The sequence below is a fragment of the Leptonychotes weddellii genome, chromosome 16 (genome assembly GCF_054177405.1).
Source record: "Leptonychotes weddellii isolate Sample4059 chromosome 16, ASM5417740v2, whole genome shotgun sequence".
Taxonomy (NCBI): domain Eukaryota; kingdom Metazoa; phylum Chordata; class Mammalia; order Carnivora; family Phocidae; genus Leptonychotes; species Leptonychotes weddellii.
In genome coordinates, this window is record NC_138384.1 from 48055761 (window position 1) to 48070893 (window position 15133).

At 48.9% G+C, this 15133-nt stretch overlaps 1 long non-coding RNA gene across 1 annotated transcript; it reads right to left on the reverse strand.

The window, feature by feature from the left end:
- Nucleotides 1-11787: 11787 nt before the first annotated feature.
- On the reverse strand, nt 11788-13040 carry LOC145717492 (uncharacterized). Its single transcript, XR_014140722.1, has 2 exons — nt 12810-13040; nt 11788-12299 (listed from the first exon to the last, which is right to left on the reverse strand). It is a non-coding gene; the product is annotated as an uncharacterized LOC145717492 (long non-coding RNA).
- Nucleotides 13041-15133: the final 2093 nt, after the last annotated feature.

Genomic DNA, 15133 nt, shown 5'->3' on the forward strand with positions numbered 1-15133 from the left:
CTGGGGACACAGAATTCCAAATGTTTGACCATCTGTTTGGGGGGGGGGCAGTCATCTCTGTTCACTTCACGGGACACTGATCTGAAAGCCTGACACCTCCTTATCTCATTTCGCACCTCCTGGCCCTCACTGTAACACCACGAAATCACCATCTTTAGGATCCCCATTCAGGAGATGTACGAAATGAGGCTGTGCATGGGGGAAAGCATCTCTGCGCAGCCCGCTTGGTATCTTGTCTTTCTTGTAATAAGTTCTCACTGACTGGAAGACGATACAGTGTTACTAGACTATCACAGTGTTACTGTTATTATAGTCATAAGCATTACCGTTATCACTGTTAGCTATTCCTTAGAAGTGTTGCTGGTTTTTTGTTTTGTTTTGTTTTGTTTAAGATTTTTTATTTATTTATTTGAGAGAGAGAGAATGAGAGACAGAGAGCATGAGAGGGAGGAGGGTCAGAGGCAGAAGTAGGCTCCCTGCCGAGCAGGGAGCCCGATGCGGGACTCGATCCCGGGACTCCAGGATCATGACCTGAGCCGAAGGCAGTCGCCTAACCGACTGAGCCACCCAGGCGCCCCAAGAAGTGTTGCTGTTTTTCTAGTAACATATTAGTATTATCACCATTGTTCTTATTATTACATAGTATAATAAATATCACTATTATTTTCTGAATTCCAGTCTCATGGGCCTTGGAGGAAGACTCTACCAACCACTCTCTGCCCTCCTTCTCTGGCCAATGGAGACACTCACCAGCCGTTAGCTCTGAGCTGGGCAGGGACGGAGATTTTCCTACACTTCTTGGACTACACCCTGAGGCACCAGGCGTGCCATTGACCAAGAACTGTAGGAAGCCTCCATCCGCCATGACCTTGAGCAAACGGCTTGACTTCTCAAATACCCCATGCCTTCCTCACTGGGGGGACAAATACAGGAAAGTATGTGCCTCGGGCGCTGGGCATGCCAATTAGCAAACATTCCCTACTCAGGAAACGGAGCCTCCGTTAACTGAGCCACCTAGTGGGGTCCTTGTGGCTGGTGGCTCCTCCCTGGGATCTGCTGTAGTGGGGCTCTTTGACTCACTGATCAGTCCGTCCGTCCATCCATCCATCCAGCCATCCGTCTGTGCACATTCAGTCAGCTTTCTGCAGGCCAGCATCAAAGCCAAATGACACCAGGGATATGTCTGAGACAGTCCCCGACTGAGGGGAAGGCAGCCACAGCCCAGGGTGGCCCAAGCAGTGGACAAAGTGAGTCACAAAGGACACTTCTAAACAAAATAAACACAAGCCCTCACCCCAAAAGGAACTGTATTTGCAGATGTGCATCTTCCTGGGGGCTTATTTCTAGTCTCCACCGGCCTCTTCCCGGTGGGCACCCAGATGTGCTCCCTGGTCCGTTACCTGAGATGGCAACTGGGACCTCACACCCTCCCTGCCGGGATCTCAAGTGAGCCATCTGCAAAATGGGGACAGCAGCAGTCTAAGCAGGAACATAGTTTATTGAATTTCCAATTGACACACGATTAAAAAAAACCCTTAGGGTAATATTCATAAATGACTCATCAGATATTGATCACAGATGCAACTGCGCTGGGGAGACATGGTTAATTCATTCAAGCCTGATCTCTGTTCCTCTCATGGAGCTTCTGTTTCAGAGACCAGGTTCCTATTCATGAAGCTTCAGCCCTGCTCACGGGCCCCAGTACTCCATCCCCAGCCTCAGGAAGGTCTCCTCCAGCATTCGCTTCCATCGCCATACATAGTTGTAATCTTGTTTTCCTTGTGATGAAAACTTTCAAATATACAATCGAGTATTATTAACTGTAGTCCTTATGCTGTGCATTACATCCCCATGACTGACTTACTATATAGCTGCGGGTTGGTACTTTTTAACCCCTTCTCCCATTCCCCACCCCCCGCACCCCATAGCCTCAAATCTGTTCTCTGTATTGATGAGTTTGGGTTGTTTCTATTTAAAAAAAAAAAATTTTTTTAATTCCACATATAAGTGAGACCATATGGTATTTGTCTTTCTCTGCCATACTTAACTTTACTTAGCATAATGCCCTGAGAAAACACTCCAGTCTTTCAGAACCAGCCCTTTATCCCGCTAATGCAAATGTTAGCAGCGTTTCCTACAAACCACCCCCACGCACTCCCACGCACCTTGCTGCCTGTCTCACCAGGCTCGGAAGCAGGCACCCACGTGGAGCCCCGGAGCTGCCATTCGAGATTATTGTATCTTTGTCCCATAGTGAAAACATCTGAGCTAGAGAAGATGCAGAAAGAAATCTTAGATGAGCTTCCCTCCCGGGGGGGAAAAAAAAAAAAAAAAAAAACAGCTGCCCTCAACCCCGCTCCGGGGGAGTTTCCGGCAAAGTCGGCTGCCAGGATGGACTCGTCTGCCCATTTCCGTTAGCATCAAAAAGCCCCAAAGAATCTTCCATCCTCTCCCATTGAAGCCCCAACACCCCTCCTTTTGTTAAGTTGATACATACAAACTTTCCTTCAGGCCATTCCTCCAGTTTACTGGGAGGTCCCTCATGCTCGTGTAAATAAACCTGTCTTTTCTCCTGTTAATCTAACCATTGTCAGTTAATTTCCAGGCCCCCAAGCACTGGACTCGGGCTGGAAGAGGAAAGTTTTCCCTCCCGACCTTTTCTCCGGAACACCTTCCGCAACTTCCCAAGCCCCAGGGCGCTACCCCGCCCCCCACTGCCTCAGTTCCCAGCCTTTTCAGATTCTGAGTTCTGGACGGCGGGCCCCAGGTATGAAGGAACTCCATCTCTCCTTTACTGTTGGGCCTGGAAAGTGGTAGGTGTGGAGGGATACTTGTTGAACAGCTAAGTGCATCACAGGAATCTTTTTTTTTTTTTTTTAAGATTTTATTTATTTGCGAGAGAGAGAATGAGAGAGAGCACGAGAGGGCTCCCTCTCGTGCTCTCTCTCATTCTCTCTCTCGCAAATAAAAAAAAAGAGTGGGCTCTGGAAACTTAAACCTGGTCCCGCCTAGCAAATCCTCAAGAGGCAGAAAGGAAATTTCTGCCCCACCTCAATCCTCTCTAGGTTTCTGCAGTAATCTGGAAGGACTTCCGCGTGGTGAACAGAGCTGTTGCTGATCTGTGTCACTTAAAAAAAGCAAAACAAAACAAAAGACCTTTTTGCATCAAGCTCATCAGAAGCTATTCTTTGAAGGCACCAGCACCTGAAATCTCTTTTTGCAGAAGCTGTAAGTGGTGTGATTCGTGACTTGCAGTCTCATCCCATTTCCCAGACGGCCGCCATCCCTGCCCTCCCTTCCGGCTCTGTCCCCTCTGCCCTGTCCCTCCACGTCTGCACATCTGACGGTGTCCACACCAGCCACTTTGCACCTCCCTACCCATCCAGACCTCCAGCGAGGATGCAGATGTGCATCCATCCTGTCCTGCACGGGGCATGAACCTCTGGTGTCCAGTCGAGCCTAGCCGGGGCTGCGGTGCCTGAGGAGGGCTGTCAGCTTTAGGGCACACGTGGGCCTCAGGCAGGCTTGCTCTCCTTGGAACATCTGTGTACTAAAAACTCACACCAGGGGTGCCTGGCCGGCTCAGCCGATGGAGCAGGCGACTCGTTATCTTGGGGTCGTGAGGGTGAGCCCCACGTTGGGCCTAGAGCTTACTTTAAAAAAAGATGTTAAGAGTGTATTCAAGACAAATGACTAGGGATTGTCAGGAAGGATAAATAATTCTTTTTTTTTTTTTTAAAGATTTTTTATTTATTTATTCATGAGAGATAGAGAGGCAGAGGCAGAGGGAGAAGCAGGCTCCCCGTGGAGCGGGGAGCCCGATGCGGGACTCGATCCCAGGACCCTGGGATCATGACCTGAGCTGCAGGCAGACGCTTAACCGACTGAGCCACCCAGGCGTCCCAGGAAGGGTAAATAATTCTTAATAATTCTCTAGGACCCTTCCAGGTTCTGGGCTGAGACATCCCCCAGCTGGACCCCCGCACATAATAAAAAAATGAACAGGTACAACAAATTGGTGTGTGCACATAACGTACATGTGGGAGGCCCACAAAGATACAAGACTCAAAGGTGACCAGAGCGGGAAGCTATTAGACCTTTTAGAAAAAGAAAGTTGTGAAGAATTGACAAGAGAAAGGGGTTTGGGCTTGGGGTCGTTAACAGCCCCCTTGGCCCTCGGTTCCCCCTCTCTGCTGGGGAAGGTGGTTGTGTGCCTTCCTGCGCTGGAAGGTGTCCTTCCCCTGAGAGATTTATGTCCTGCTTTCAGGGAGACAGAGGAAGGTCGAAATGGCATTCTTGCACCTGCGGTCCCTCATGTACCTTTAATTCAAAATAAGCAATATGACAAAGTGGTCTATTTTAGGGTGACACATTCTGAACCCTACAGGGTCATGAGGACTGCAGTAGTGGGGAGCTATTGGGCTGGGCTCAACTGCATAAGGAAGGCAGGGAGGAAGGTACAGCCAAGGAATAGAGTGAGGGGGTCCGTGGGTAGGAAATTACTGAGGGGGGCCACAGGGAGGGCGATTCCTGCAGGACTGGCCTCAGGCTTCTTGCTGACGGTAGGCGAGGACGTGGACATCAAAGGTGGAGGATGAGCAACTCGATCAGCTATCAGGGATCATCAGATACCAAGGGTGGGAGGAGGTGACAGCAGGATTCTTTGCTAAAACGGGTGGGGCAGGCCCCAGACAGGTCAGGGCCAAGGTCAAGGCCTAGTTAGGAGGACTGGGGAGCCCGACTCAAGTTTGGTCAAGGGAAGCGTCTGGGTCAGGATGTCCCCTTGAAGCTGAGGCGTGATGAAAAAGGCATGCATGTCCATGGTCGTTCTCCCCAAAACCCATGATCCCAGGCTAATCAGGACCAAAAAAACAAGACAAATCCCAATAGAGGGCACCTGGGTGGCTCAGTTGGTTAAGCGACTGCCTTCAGCTCAGGTCATGATCCTGGAGTCCTGGGATCGAGTCCCGCATCAGGCTCCCTGCTCAGCAGGGAGTCTACTTCTCCCTCTTCCCTACCCCCCTCTCATGTGCTCTCTCTCTCAAATAAATGAAATCTTTAAAAAAAAAAAAATCCCAATAGAAGCACTTTCTACAAAGTCTGACCAGGATGCCTCAACCCAGTCATTGTCATCAAAGAGAAGTGAAGTCTGAGGAATTGTCATGAAGACGAAATGTATTGTCTCCCGGGTGGGAGCCCGGACTTTAGGAGAAGAAACAAAAAAAAAAACCAAAGCCCTAAGGAAATTGAAGAACCTATGATCCATGGTCAAGATTAATAATACTGGTTCTTGAATTGTAACAAATACGAATGTATTTATAATAGGAGAAACTGGCCATACAGAGTGTCATGGGAACTCTGTGCTATCTTTCCAGGTTTTCTATAAATCTAAACTTGTTCTAAAATTTAAAGTTTTGTTTAAAAAAAAAAAGTCTGAGGACCAGCCTGGCTGGCTCGGTTGCTGGAGCGTGAGACTCTTGATTGTTTTGAGTTCGAGCCCCACGTTGGGTGTATGGATTACTTAAAGATAAAAATCTTTAAATTAAAAAAAAAGAAGTTCTCTGGCTTGGCAAATTCTTAGAAATCCAGCGACTGGGAGTGTCTTTCATTCCCCACCCCCAACCCCCCAACCCTCCAACCCCCAGGGCTTAGTAAACAGAACTGAATTTTCCATTATTAACTGACGCATGCCTACTCTTTGTATTCCCTGGTATTCAAAATATTCCCTAAACACCTCAAGTCTCCTTTGCACGGAATAGGGTCCAACTGTCTTTTCCCGAATCCTGTGGAGGCAGGAGTTCCCACCTCTGGTTCCCAGTCCCGTTTAGATCACCCCCGCCCCACCCCCATCACCCTGGGCCATCCGTGGGTTCCCGAGGCCCCAGAGATGGGACTTTGTGGGTGAGGAGACGGCCGGTCACAGACGGTCCTCAAGGCTCGGCACCCACTTTGCTTCTAGCCCAAGCTCTCGGATCTCTTCCTCCTTTGGGATTCATGTATTTTGAGCATGAGGACTCTGTCCCTGATCGGACTGTACCCGGGCTCCCCTGACCTCGACCTTGGCGTCCGACCTTTTAGGCCTGCCCAGCCCAGTCTTGATAAAGAATCCTGCTGTCACCCCCACCCTGGATATCTGATGACCCTCGATATCTGATGGAGTTCCCATCCCTGCTCTTGATGTCCCCGTCCTCTGCCAAAGGCCTGTGAGGCCTGGTCAGTAGGAATCCCCCTGGACCCGAGGTGTCCCTCTCACAAATTTCTAACCGCTGACCCCCTCCCCAGCTGCAAATCCCACTTCTCCCTGTTACGGTGAGCGTTGAGCTCAATCTGTCTGCTCCACTGAGTCTGGACCCTGAGGGATTTCAGAACGTGCCACGCCAAACTAAGCCGCTAGGCTCTGCATTATTGGCTATTTCGAATGAAAGACACCTGAAACACAGCAAATCCACAAAAAAGCACTCTTTTTTTCTGAAAAGAGGGAGATGGAATTTCCGGATGAAAGATGACGTCCTCTCCCTCTCCGAAGGAAAGCCATACTGTTGTCCAGCGTGAGAAGTTGGGACTGTCCCTATTTCATGAATGGGGACGTGGAGGGTGGAGGTCCCACAGGTGGTCAGTGCCAGAGCCCGGATTTTAAAGCCCGCAGTCTCTCCCCGCCCCCACCCCAGCCCCTGCTTACAGCCTCTTAAATCTTCAGGTTTCCCCAACACTACACGCCCTGCAAGCTGGAGCTAGCAGCCTGTGAGACCACACGTGTGTTTGTGGAAACTTGACAAGACACAGCCCGGGGCTGCCCGGTGGAAATAAAGAGTGTGAGCCACATATAAAAGGTGAACATGTTTAAAGATTTTTTTTTTTTTAATTTTTGGGCAACCATGTTGGGACCCCTCTCACTCTGGAGAGCTTTTTCTGTATCTTCACTTAATAAACTTCTATGGCTTTACTAAAAATAATAATAATAAATAATAAAAATAAAAAATAAAATGCACTCAGTTTTGTGGGAAAAAAAATAAATTTTTAAAAGTCATCTCTACACCCAACGTGGGGTTCGAACTCACAACCCCAAGATCAAGAGTCACGTGCTCTACCAAGTGAGCTCCTCAGGCACCCCGAAAGGTGAAAAATTTTAATAGGCACAGGAAGAGAAAAGAAAAAGCCACAGGTGAGGTTAATTTTATTAATCTACTTTCTATCACCCGGTAAGTCCAAAATATGATCATTTTTGAGATCAATATGACAACATGATGAGATGATTGAGAGACCGTGTGATTGGTTTCTGTTTGTTTTTACTAAGTCTCTCAAATCCTGGGTGAATTTGACCCTTGGAGCACTTTCCAATTTGAACCAGCCACCTGTTACCTGGTCAGCAGACACAGGGAGGTTCAAGGGAATCCGTTGAGAAAGTGTGTTTTCCTATTCTTTCCTGCCAACCAAACTGGAGGCGCTGATTTGTCATCTCGTTAAAAAAAATAATTTTTGATGATATATCGTGTTGTTTTGGGTACATAACTTAAAAGGGATTTGAAAACAACTCACGCTGACAGCTGGAGTAAGGATTATGTTTTTTTTTTATTTTTAAAATGTTATATATTAGCTCACATTTAAAAAGAATTAAAAATATTGAGGAGCATTTCGCTGTGCCAAAACTCTCCCATTCTCATCTACTTACGTGAACAAACTTTTTGAGAACTGACATCACGAAAGTGAAAAATAAGAATGAAATATGGAACTCTCTTTTAGTCTAGTTACGTAATCTATTTGGGAGAGAAACTATTCATCTCATTATCATGTCCTTTTGAAATTGGATTTTACTCTTCACTTAAAGTGGAATATATGTGGCTTTGTCTGGTCACCTCTGAACCAACAGATTTGTAATGACAACCCAGGCCAGAAGTCTCCGATTTCACACTTAGAACAAGGGTCACAGAAAAATTAAAAATTGTTACATAAATTGCCATGGATGAGCACTTCTCTTGCAGATGACAATGATGGGGGGGTGGGGTTGTTTTGTGTGTGTGTGTGTGTGTGTGTGTGTGTAATTTAAGTACTCTCTATGCCCAATGTGGGGCTTGAACTCACAACCCCGAGATCAAGAGTCTCCACCAATGGAGGCAGTCCGCTGCCCCTTCATACTGAAAAAAATAATATATTTTTAAGATTTTATTTATTTATTTGAGACAGAGAGAGCGAGCCCATGAGCAGGGGGAAGGGCTGAGGGAGCAGCAGACTGAGCAGGGAGCCCCACGTGTGTGGCTCCATCCCGGGACCCTGGGATCATGACCTGAGCCAAAGGCAGACGCTTAACGATTGAGCCACCCAGGCGCCCCAGCCGTTTTCTTTTTTTAAGATTTTATTTATTTATTTGACAGAGAGAGCAGGAACAGAGGGGAGGAAGCGGAGGGAGAGGGAGAAGCAGACTCCCCACTGAGCAGGGAGCCCGATGATGCAGGACTTGATCTCAGGACCCCGGCATCATGGCCTGAGCTGAAAGCAGACGCTCAACCGACCGAGCCACCCAGGTGTCCCCAGAATAGCCGTTTTCTGACAACATTTTGGTTGTTGGTGGGAGAGAAAGTCAACAAAGCAATGATCAAGGACAAGAGCCAAACACAGAAGGAAACTGGTTGTATTCACGCTCTTGCAGCTGGGAGAACATTTCAGACCCAAGCAATGATCGGAGCATCTGGGCAGAGTGGCTTTGCCAGGGAAGATTTTAGGAAGGAACGGGCAGGATAGTGTGATCACAGGTCTGAGGGGGCCCCCAGCCAGGGAGCATTAATTACCCTCTCTTGTTCTAGGATTTTCACTTCAGCTAAAGCATCCTGGGAACACAGAATAGGGAACCTGGGGTCTGGGTTTGGCCTTGTCTGCGGGTTCAGGCTGAAAGGGCAGAGGTCAGTGTTTGGCCTTGTCTTGGGACAGGGGCGTTCCCTGGGCATATGGAGAAGGGCAGTGGTTTGCAGAAAGTCTTTTCCCGGAACACGGAAGTGTCCGGAAGGGACTTCTTCACCATCCCTGCTTTCAGAACACTGGGAAAGCCCAACACTGGCCAACAAAACCAAAAATGTACAGTTCGTCCAACGAGGGTATTGAGGAGAAATAAAGCGGCGTGAGGTGGCGGGATGGGGGGTGGCAGGCTAGGATCCTGAGGTCATGGACGTTCTCATGAGGGGTATTTCAGGGGAGGTTTGAAGGACGGGAGAGGGTTACCCTAACCCTAACCCAGTGAGTGAACAGACCCCAGGAGGGTGTCCACAACAGGATTGCCTACAAGACCCCCAGACCACCTGCAGAGTATCATCACCGGCTTCCTCAGATGGACGCAGAGGTCCACGGACCTGGAGTGACCTTGGAGGCCAGATCCTTGCCGGCCTCAAACTGAGCACTTCAGGCTGATGACCAAAGGGACTTGCTTTACCCAATTCCCTCAATCCAGAGGGCAGGACCACCACCGGTCTGAGGGGGCACCCCGGTCTGAGGGGCCCCCCATCCTAGCACCAGAAACCCCGATTTCCTACCAAGTCAACTTCTTGGGGGTTACCTCCACCGGCCTGGGAATGTAACGGACTTACATGTTGTGGGTCATGTCCATTTTTTAACTTCAGCATCTTTCAGTCTTTGAAAGCGACTCTGGGGTCGGGAGGCCTGACATTACAGATGCTAAGTTTCCTTCCCTCAGCCCCTCAGCACATCTGAGAGAGACAGAAACTCACCCTCTTCCCTGATTTCCTAACCACACAAGTTGTGCATGCATCCTGGTGGAAATACAATGTATCAAGGTGAAAACCAGCACAAAACTTGCAAAGATGCCTCTAAGCAAGGGGCTCCTGGCTGGCTCAGTGGGTAGAGCATTGATCTTGATCTTGATCTTGGGGTCATGAATTCGAGCCCCCCCACCCCACTGACCCCACACTGGGGTCTACTAAAAAAGATGCCCCAAAAAATGTTCCAAATGGGCTGTTTCATTCAATGCCCACTACGCTCTAAGCCCTGTGCTCCCAAAGGCTTCTGCTAGGTGCTCAGAGGCTGTTCCTAAAAGTAGAGGCTTGCTTATGCTTTTCAAATGATCACCACAGCACATTCACCTGGATTCCTTCAGTTACTAAAGTGTTCCCCCAGACTTTATCTTTTTTTTTTGTTTTCATTTGACAGATTCCTTTACTCGGTAAATATTCTCGAGCCTCTATGACATCCCAGGCACTGGGAAATACATCCCTGAACAAAACAGGAGAACGCTCTACCCTCAACAAGCTCCCATTCTAGTTGTGGAGACAGACAACAAATAAACATGTGGGTTTATGACGTCAGTGTAATAATCACACGTATTATAGACGCAGCGTGGGGGAGAGCATCAGGAACTGCTCCTCTAGAAAATCCCACTGGAGGAAGCTTCCAGAAGGAGGCACGATTTGATCCGCAGCCTTGTGTGGGGCCGGGGAGGTAACGTTCGGACACGTGGACCCTCCCGTGTCTGCGTGTCCACCGTTCCAGGCATCCCGATGTCCATTCCATGGGGTGTGACGTCCAAATGTAACCGCATGCTTTGTTGGTTGATGATGCTCCTTGCCCACTCTCTTCCCCGCTCGAATGCCAACTCCAGGCGAGTCAGGACTTTGCTTTAGTGTTTCTTAGGTACCATTGTATTGCCAGCAGTCAGGCCCGAGGGCAGCACCCCTAAGTCTCAGGATATATGAAGGGACGTGTACTGAGTCTTGGCGAGGTCGTGCACACAGGTAAACAGGATAGGCATCAGTAGACGTCCTGTGTGCCCTTGAGAAGCATCTCAGCTACTCAGGAAAGAATCCTTCCCCCACGTTGTCTCCCAAACCTCGTCCCAAAGCAGTACCTTTAGATAAATTGGCAGGATTCTCTTAATGTCATAAATAGGATTATCGACCCTCCCCACCCCTGGGGCTGCAGGTAACTGTGGACCGATAGATATGAGATTAGAGGGAACAATACCAACGTAAAAGGATTTCAAAAACCGTCGCGATCGTCCCAAAAGAATCTATTCTCATTGGTATGGAGACCAGCCAGATAGTGCTGAGGACTGGGTGGGGAGGGTGCAGGGGAAGGCGTCCAGGGTGATTGTAATGACAACGAGATCTAGTGACTTGCAAATGAAGGTCTTCCAATTCTGCCGGAAGAATTCCTGATTAGGCAAAACTGCTTCGGTGTATCCCGGACCTCCCCCAACCACCTCCACCTCAGGCTATCAAATTGAGTCTATGGAATTTCTGATACTTTCCATCAGGAATTCCCTTCCCCCCCAAAAAACCACTCCCAAAAATCTTTAGAATATTAACTTGAGACTTTAAGTCAATCAAGCTGGGGAAGAAAAGAAAGCAAAACGCTGGGGGGTAAAATAGCTAACAGTGATATTAACTTGAAACTTCCAATAGACGCCTTAAATTGTCAAAATAGCAAGGGTTAGACCGAGCTTGGAATTGGCGCACCTGAGGAAGGCGAGAGGGCCTCTTGCACTGTCTCACCACAAACATCACAGATCGCTGGGGAAAGTTTCAAATGGGGTCTTTTACTATCAATTCACTTAAAATCATCTTTGCATATAGTCTTTGTTTAATGTTCCTTAAATTCAATTGCATTGACCACATTTATCACCCTGGGGGAAAAATGCTCGCTGCATCTTTACCGTGTGTCAGACCCAGGACTGATTTTGGGGATGGGGATTGTGTGTGTGTGGGGGGGGGGGGACAGGTGATTAAGACAGACAAGCCACGGTTCCCCAGGAGCTAAGCACGAGAGGCAAGTAAAAAAACTGGCAAATAACCAGAAGTGGTAAGTGCTTTATTAGAGAAATAGGACTGGTAAGCTGGTGGAGTCTGCAGTCAACGCGGGGTACAGGATGCTATCTGGGCAGCACCCAGGGGAGCCCCCAGACCAGGTGACCCCCCCAGACCAGGTGACTTTCAGTAGGAGGAGAAAGGCCTATGGAGGTCAAGGGCGGGAGCAGAAAGCTGCCACTGGCCCAGAAACGGGCAAGGACAAGGTGACATGATGGGAGAGAGCTTGCTGAGTTTGGAGAAACACCTGAAGGTCCAGGCGTCCAGGCGTCCAGGTGTGGTGGGAGGGGAGAGTGGCCAGTTCGGATCTGAATCTGGAGCAGGTCATAAGCAGGGCTCTCCAGCAACACGACAAGGACCAGAGCAAGAATTCGGAGCCTGGACTTCTACAACACCCTGCTTCTTTCTGGCCCTTGCTTTCCCCGGGCGAATCACTGCATCTCCATGGTCGCACCTGTCAACTGCCCACAGCCTTTGGAGGGTTAACTCGGATTCCTAGACGACATCAGAAATGACTGCACTCTTACAGCTGCTCTCAGAAAAGTTTGGATAGTTTTTTTAAATTATCCTAAAATTTTGGAGTGAGTGCCCAGCTGGCCCAGTCGGTAGAACATCCGACTCCTGATCTCGGGGTCGGAGTTGAAGCCCCACACTAGGCGTGGAGCATACTTAAAAAAAAAATTATCCTAAATTATTTTAAAAATTGAAAATGTCTAACATTAGGGGATTCATGAAATTACAATAAAAGCATTCTGTACATTGCCCTTCAGCCTTTAAAACACATTTTATCAGGACGCCTGGGTGGCTCAGTCGGTTAAGCGTCTGCCTTCAGCTCGGGTCATGATCCCCGGGTCCTGAGATCGAGTCCCACATCGGGCTCCTTGCTGAGCAGGGAGCCTGCTTCTCCCTCTGCCTGCCTCTGTCTCTCTCTCTCTCTGATAAATAAATAAAAATCTTAAAAAACAAACAAACACATTTTATCTATTTCTCTATTGTTTTACTTACATATTTTAATTCCCCCAACCTCCTTTAGCAGGTCCCATGGGCTTCAGGTATACCTTCAAGATCTGCCATGGGAAGAATTCCAGTAAGGCCTCAGACCTCAGCAAGGTGCATGAATTGAGTAAAACGTGCACACTTGTATGTATGTATGTATTAAGATATTTATTTGACAGAGACGGCGAGAGAAGGAACACAAGCAGGGGGAGTGGGAGAGGGAGAAGCAGGCTTCCTGCGGAGCAGGGAGCCCGACGCGGGGCTCGATCCCAGGACCCTGGGATCACGACCTGAGCCGAAGGCAGACGCTTAACGACTGAGGCACCCAGGCGCCCCTGGTGCACGCTTTTAAAAGGTATCAAATTTATGGTTGTTAAAACATTTTTTTTTAAGATTTTTTTTTTTTAAGATTTTACTTATTTATTTGAGAGAGAGAGACAGCAAGAGAGAGCACTGAGCTGGGAGGAGAGGGAGAAGCAGGCCCCGAGAGCAGGGAGCCTGACGTGGGGCTCGATCCCAGAACCCTGAGATCATGAACTGAGCTGAAGGCAGACGCTTAACTGAGCCATCCAGGTGCCCACTTTTTAAGATTTTAAAAATTTTTTATTTGTAAGTAATCTCTACACACAACACGAGGCTCAGACTCACAACCCCCGAGATCAAGCTTCTCCTGCTCCATGGACTGAGCCAGCCGGGTGCCCCTTTTAAATACTTTGTAACAGACTATTGAATTTTAAGAACGCAGAGGTGAACTCCCAACACCAACATTTGTAGGAGTATGGGGCAACACTGAGATGAAATTGTTTAACAGCAATTATATGTATGTGTGCTTGTTATGGGGGGAGCTGTGTTTTTTTTTTTCCTGGTAATCAGCCTTGTGCTAAATCAGTTCCTCATCTTTGGAGCTGGGGACTCCTCTTCGAGAGGGGCTGCCCGCGCTGGAGGATGCTTACCAGCAGTCCTGGCCCCCAGGCACTAGATGCTGCAAGCACACTCTGCCCCCCACAACCCAATTTTGACAACCAAAAAGGTCCCTAGACATTGCCAACTGTCCCCTGGGGAGAAAGAAACCCACCCCTGGTTGGAAACCACTGTTCTAGACAATACATCCCATGGTCTTATTCATCCCTCCCACCGCTAGAGCTTAGCAAAGTGCCTGGTAAATCCCGTAAGTTCAGTAAATCTAATACAGATCATGCTTAAATGTTTGCTGAATCCATAACCGACCCCCACCCCAGGAGACGGAATTACTTTCCTCCGGTCACTTGTCCGCATTTCCCCAGGAGAGACACCCAACAAAAGGGTAAACTGTTTAACAAACAGGTAAGGGAGTGTCTGAGCCAGACCAGCTCCAATCAGAGGCACTCAGGTGGGTCTGGGCGGAGAAGGGGAGGAGGGAAGGGTCCTCCCCCAGAGTCAAGGGAGAGCGGGCCATCAGCCTTTATAAGAGCCCAGCAGCGCTACCTGCCCTGGGAAGCCGCGTGACCGCCTTCTCTTCCGTTGTGAGTATGACCTGTTCCTCTTCTGCTCCTTCCTCCTCCCGTCTTGTAGGGCCTTCCCTTCCGCCTTTCATTTCTGAGGTTGCCAACTTTCTCCCACTCTCTACCGTTTTCCCCTGAGTCCCCCCCACCCCAGCCTCTGAAACCTTGCCATATCCCGTGGATTCTCCTGTGGGTTTCTATTCAGATGAATGCGTGTGAGTGTGGGGTTCTTTTACAATGTTAATGAGTGGGAAAGTTGGTCCTTCCGTGCCCTTTGGGGTGATAAAGGCAGTTATTTCAATCTCACATGTCCAGTGTCAGCAAAAACTGCGAACCAGGCCTGTTGTTCAACGTCACCAAACCTTAAGTGTTTGATCTTGAGTGGGGTTACATGTAATGTGTTCTCAATGGATGTTTAATGTGCTAAACTGGGGGGGGTGTTGGTGACCTTTTTCTGTTTGCTTCATCGTCCCCTTCCATCTGCCAGACCTTAGGGGCAAGGCGGGTCTAATCACTGGCCCTGCAGGGCTTCCTACTGCTGAGTGGTTCCCTTTGTGGCCACCCGTGGATACTCGACCTGTGGCACTCAAACTGTGGGGGCACTTTCTGTTCTAAGGAGGGAAGTGCCGCCATTTTTTGAGGGTCCCCGATTGAGAAGCTCTGCTCCTTGACCGTCCTGAGCCACGGCTTGGGTCAAGCGGGAGCCCCATCCAGGCCACGTCCCTGCAGCTCTCCCGTGGCACTCAAATGTGGAAGCACTCTTCGGATAACTCAGTGAAAAGTGCTACAACATTTGGGTGTTACTGGTGGGCACCATCAAGGGAACCCCGATCCTGCTCTGGTCCCACCTGT